The sequence below is a fragment of the Argopecten irradians genome, chromosome 7 (assembly GCF_041381155.1).
Source record: "Argopecten irradians isolate NY chromosome 7, Ai_NY, whole genome shotgun sequence".
NCBI classification, from domain to species: Eukaryota; Metazoa; Mollusca; class Bivalvia; order Pectinida; family Pectinidae; genus Argopecten; species Argopecten irradians.
In genome coordinates this window covers 20,034,586-20,040,997 of record NC_091140.1, presented here as the reverse complement: position 1 = coordinate 20,040,997, position 6,412 = coordinate 20,034,586, and the positions used below count along the sequence as shown (strand labels likewise).

Here is a 6,412-nt window from a genome sequence, read left to right as displayed (position 1 = left end):
ATTGTTACAGAAATCCTTAATCTCATGCCAATGTATCTTGCCAATGAACGTAATTGATTAATGTATATATCAAATAACACTAAATGAGAAGTTAATAATATTATACAGATTTACATATTTTAGAGAGTAGTTATTAAAACTAGTTATTAAATCGTGCATACCTAGAACAAATATACATAACCGGCCTACTATCTCTTTCGGCCGGGTACGAAATGGTGCCTATGTGTCCTAGTGGAGCAATGCCCCAGAAAACCACTCGGACACAATTTTCTATACTTTTCTGTATGTTTACAATTATTAAATGCATAAACATGCAAATAAATATTATTTTTGTCCAACAAATACATAACGACTATTCCACTGTACCGCTCACAATAAATTAAGTTCACAATTTGTAGAGACTTGGCTATAAAATTTTCCTTCGGAAAGACCTTCATATGTATATGTGAAAAAATAATGTCTCACTGTGAATTTATGTCTTAAAATCAGGATATTTCCCTGAAGCCTGTTCCAATTTTTAAAAATGGGAACGTGGATGACTAAAATAATTATAGAGGTTTTTACTGTTGTCTAGGAAAATTATTTACGGGGATATTGAATCAAAGATTACTGAAATGGAATAATGAATATGATAAAATAACTGATGCACAATTTGGATTTAAACCAGGTTTATCCAAAGTTGATACCATATTCGCCTTGCAAACAATAGTCAATAAAACACTGAAAGCAAAAGAGAGACTGTATTGTTGTTTCGTGGATAACACGAAAGCCTTTGACTTAATTGAAAGCATTTTGTTGTTTGTGGTATAAACTTTCAAAGCTTGGAATACAAGGGAAAATGTTCAATATTATTCAGTCATTGTATAAAAATGTAAAGTCGTGCATCACTTTGAATGACATATTATTAGAAAACTACCCAATCGGTTTGTCCCAGAAGGAAATCCTTTCATCCATTCTTTTTAGTATTTATGTAAATGACATGGAAATGAATTTCATTTCAGAAAATTGTTCATGAATAGAAATATGTCTCTTAAATTTGTTGAAATTCCAGAATCATTACAAAAACAACATGATGCTTTATATGTATATAATCTTGAATAGAAACTAAATATAAATGCTTCCAAAACCAAAATCGTTATTTTTCGAAATGGTGGAAATATCAAAGATTTTGAGAGTTGGTCATATGACAATCGTGTTATAGAGATAGTAAACCAATTTAATTATTTGGGTATATTGATGAATTTTAACGGAAATTTAATATCACATAAAAACACATCGCTGTCACCAGTAAATTTAAGAAAAATAATTTCAATATCGGCACACAATGTTCAGTATTTGATACATATATCAACAACATACTTGGATACGGAAGCGAGATATGGGGTTTTCAAGTTTTCAAAAGTCACCAGATATTGAAAAAACTTCATTCAAGTTTTTGTAAACGCTTGCTTGGAGTTAAAAAGAAATGCCTGTAATGCTTTTGTTTATTATGAGATTGATAGAGAACCACGTTATATGAAAAGAAAATTAAAAAAAAAAAATATTGAAAGTAAAATTCAAGAAATCTAGCATTTTGTGAACATTATATTAAAAAATCAAAAGACGATCGAACACTGTTAAATCAAAATATGAGTTTAAGGAATTAATGACTCGTTTTAAAGGACTGAGAAATGAGTATCGTTAACGCAAGCCATCACCATATATGTTCAGGTCAAATCCAGATTAAGTTACACCTAAAATATATAAATAAGTTCCATATCAAATTACAAAAAAACAACAACAAAAAACATTTAGATTATTCCCAAAACTACACCGTCACAATAATCATACCCGAGCTAATAACAAGGCCTCTGCTGGTTAAAACACCTCACATGATGTCCAGGGAAATCAAACAACGTCATTCCCTAAGGGAAAATAAATGTCGTATTTACATGGGACGTGTGCCCCCATAGTGATCGCCCATTGTTATATCCCCTTCTGATTGTACAAAAATGACAGACTAAGCGTATTGAATGTAATTTTTACTCATCACAAATAGAAATACATGAAATATTTTCCAAACAAATAGCGAATTATCCTTTTGGCAAATTAACAATTATGTCCCCTGTTGATGTGTGATATAAAATCAAGCCTTCGGGAAATATTACATCTTCGGGTAAATAAACGTTCATATCACAATGCAACCGGGGCAATGAATGCATAAAATAGTATTGTGGTGATAATATGTACACGCTTATAAACATTCGTTATACGAAATCGACATCAGATTAGTAAATCTTCTAATAATCAGAATACTTATGTCAAGTGAAAAAAGACGCATAAGTTAAAATTATAGGGATATGTATGGTGAGTAGATCGAGTGTAAATTCTATCAGATCTCATTATCACACGTGCACTATGAAACCGGGATAAGAGAGTTATTTACAGTTTATATCAATACAGACCCACCAAAGTGTCCATACACCATTTTAAGACGTTTTAGAGGTCGTTTAAAACGTCTAAAAAGTAGACCTATGGGTACTTTGGTTGTTCCATATTGTTATGACCAAAAAATAACTGAAATGAGAAACCAGCAGCTAAATTCAAAACACAATATAATTATATATACAATATTATACAGAAATGGTTTACAATATCTTAAGTAATTGGTGGTGGTACAAGAGTAATACGAAAATTTAACGTGTTACTTTTCTGTATGTGAATGTCTTGGTATTCTCCTTAATCCTTCCAGGTTCCTTTTTAACAATATTCACAACTTCAGGAGGAAAATGAATGTTCAAAGATAATTTGTAAAATTCCAGGCAACATGAATAAATCCAAACAATGCTTTGTAACAATCCACAGATAAAGTTACAATAGCTCTCCCAATATAATCTAATATGGCGCTGTACAGTTCTTGATATGTCTAATTACAAGTCTCATTACAGTTCTGATTGGCCTTGGACAGCTGGAGTATATATAGCTAAACCCTAATTCAAGAATATTGGAGACTGACCTTCTACTTCTAGAAATATCGACCTAAAACAGTAAACAAATAAACACACAAAACTTTCTTGAAATAGATCATTCTATATCCCTTCTTATAGTCAACATGTTTACAAACATGTATGTTTACACGATTTACTCGTGTTTTCATGGGTGATCACGCAATTTCATCTCATTGGAGGTTGGCAATACTCCCAATAAAGTACAATCAATCTACCTATTTATTTTTCCTTTTAAAGATATTTATAAGTATATTCATATTTTTTCCATATAAGAAATAAATGTATACAATATTTTTTTTCGAATTCGGCATACATACTATGATTTAATTGTTTATTTATTACATTTTGTTAATGAGATCAGCGTATCTCTGTATCTATCACGACGAACTTAAGGGAGTTGCATAAATATATAATCAGACAGACCCTTGAGATACGTGAAAGTGGACAAGCACAGGTTACAGACTGTAACAGTGCATCTATATATGTATATAGAGTGTAACTTCTCGAAACCGAACCTTCTCAAAACTGATCACCTCTAGAAACCGAACATGGAAGTCATGTACGGAATGAATTCCTCTTTATTAATAGTAAATAAAACTTCCCAAAACCGATCCCTCCCAATTCCGGGCGAATTCCCCGAACACCAACTCTGGTAAAGACAAAGGGAGGTGTTTATGTAGGGAACCCTTTGAAGTTTAGTTATAGTCTGTTTCAAAATCTAACACCAACTCAGGTAACTTTCGAACTAGGTAATTTTTTAACTAATATGATAAGATACAATAAATGTACAATTTTGTTAATTGCAAGTATTAGTTTAAGTATTTGTATCAATTATTACTATTTTTCCCCAAAATAATCATATGATAATACACACTGCACAATATGTATATTTTACAGTAGCAATTAATTTAAGCACTATTTTACACAAAGCCTATTTAAAAAAAAACATAAATCAATAAAATTTAAAGATTTATTAAATCATTATATATTTTATTAAATCATTTAAGCAATACATTTCAGCACTAAGGTAATTCAATGGTTTCCAAAATAATCTATAATGATAAGATATGTTATCAAAGTGTCTCATATACATTTGGATGTACATATGGTATGCAAACTATTTCATTTCTAGCTAATTTAACCAAGATGCAGCAGCTGTGATGCTGAGTCGGCGTATGTCATCAAGTCGATGGTTCCAGTCTGGTAGCGGTCTTTCAGGGTTGCCAGGCGTCTGTCGATGTTTACATACTTCTTCTTGCGGGGTTTGGTTGGAGCTCCAGCATCTCTCTGTATCCGGCTGATGTCGTTCATGTTGTGCATGTCCTTGATCTTCTGTATAATGGTATATATGTTGGGATGTGAGTGCATAACTCGTCTCTTCAGTTCTCATGCCATGCTTCCAGGTGGTTTGTAGTGCGTGGACCCTCAGTCAGGAAGTGGTTCCATGTCGTTTTGTCTCCATCTACCCACTGTTTTGTCACGTAGTCGGTGAATGGTAGGAGTGGATGAGGGATGTCGGCATCATTGGCATCCTCCAGGGCCTGGAACCAGACGTCCTCTACACGCTCCATGGGAATGAGGGGCAAAACAGCAGCTCGGCGCACAAGGAGTCTCACGTCGTCGTTGTCGCGGTACAGTGTCTGGAGTCCTGTTGACTGAGCCTTTCTCCATATGCACTGAGTGAAGTGAAAAAAACATCCTTTGACATATATTCCAGGGAAGACACTTCGGATAGCATTGTGTGTGGCGATCTCAAAGTTGACGAATGCAGTAGTCGGGTGGAAGGGAATGATGAAGTTGGTCATATGCTCCTGAAGTAACGTAAAGAAGCGGATGGTCTGGCTCTTTCCGGGAAGTAGTGCATAAATCATCGGAGTCATGATGCCGTCAATCTGCGTATGGATGCTGTAGATCTGATAAAAAAAGTGTGGGCAGGTGTAGAAGGTACCGTCGCTGAAGAATACATCCGAGGCAGCAAGGTCGGCAAGGTTCTCTGATGTAGAAAACGCGAGGATTCTGTTGTTGCCTTCACCATCGTCAAACAGTCAAATTGTTCACCAGTCGATGTCTCTGTCCATCTTCCATCCAGGTTGAGGTTGGCCATGGTTTTTGGTAGTGGTGGGGTCTGCTTACGTCGAGCTCTGTAAAGTGATGACCTGGCACTGTAGAAGGTTGGCAGATGCTGGACCACAGCTTTGGAAGAGTCATCCCAGTCGTTGTCTCGATGTTGGTTGAGTTCCTCGTCGAAGATAGATGGTATGGGTCGCACGGACTCTGCACAGCGGTTGCTAATCTGGTTTATGATCTGCTTGGCAACAACGTTGGCAGGGTCAGAGGCATGTGTGTGAGGATGTCTTCCGAAATTGACTTGTATGTCGTTCAGTGTTGAGAGGGAGGCTGAACAGCTCCAGAGCATCTCCAGATGGTCCTGTCGCCACTTTTTAGAGTCTGTCTGTAGATGAAGCCGTCATGGGATAGGTTACGTCCGCCTCTTCTGTTGATTCTGTTGATGATGAACTTAACGTTGATCTGTGCGTTTGCCATTCCGTGTGTGATAAAATGAAATTACAGTAAATTGGAAAATGCTAGTACAGATGTTTTACAAAATATTACCTAAAACTGAAAACTAAAATAAGTAAAAAATTCTAAGAAAATGATGAGAAATTAAAAAAAAATATAGTACAGTAGTTCTATCATATATTTACACTAAAACTGAAAAGAAACACAAGTATAAATCAATAAGAAACAGTAAATTAGAAAATTCTAGTACAGATGTTTTACAAAATCGATATTACCTAAAACTGAAAACTAAAACAAGTCAGAAATTCTAAGAAAATGATGAGAAATTAAAAAAAAATCTAGTACAGTAGTTCTATCATATATTTACACTAAAACTGAAAAGAAACACAAGTATAAATCAATAAGAAACAGTAAATTAGAAAATTCTAGTACAGATGTTTTACAAAATCGATATTACCTAAAACTGAAAAATAAAACAAGTCAGAAATTCTAAGAAAATAATGAGAAATAAAAAAATCTAGTACAGTATTTCTATTAAATATTTACACTTATAAAGCTGAAAAATAGCACAAAAATGTATAGACTCAGACAAAGTCTAGTAATACAAAGACAAGTTGATAATTCAATGTACAATGTTGAAAATTCAAATACCAGAGCAAGTATGATTTTTTCTGAAATATGCCACTGTTTTATACACTATTCTACAGCAGCTTGGCAATAATTAACTGTTACTGATTTACTGATCACCTATCAGATGAGTTGATTTACCTGAGATTTACCTGTGATCTTGCAATGAGAACAATTCTGAGATAGACTATAACTCCCTATCAACACACCTTAATCCCTATGTAAACACCCCACCCTACCCAGAGTTGGTGTTCGGGGAAGACCCCCCCCCCCCCCCC

At 34.5% G+C, this 6,412-nt stretch overlaps 1 pseudogene; it reads right to left on the bottom strand.

Moving 5' to 3' along the window:
- Positions 1-4,124: 4,124 nt before the first annotated feature.
- Positions 4,125-5,591, bottom strand: LOC138326855 (uncharacterized; annotated as a pseudogene).
- Positions 5,592-6,412: the final 821 nt, after the last annotated feature.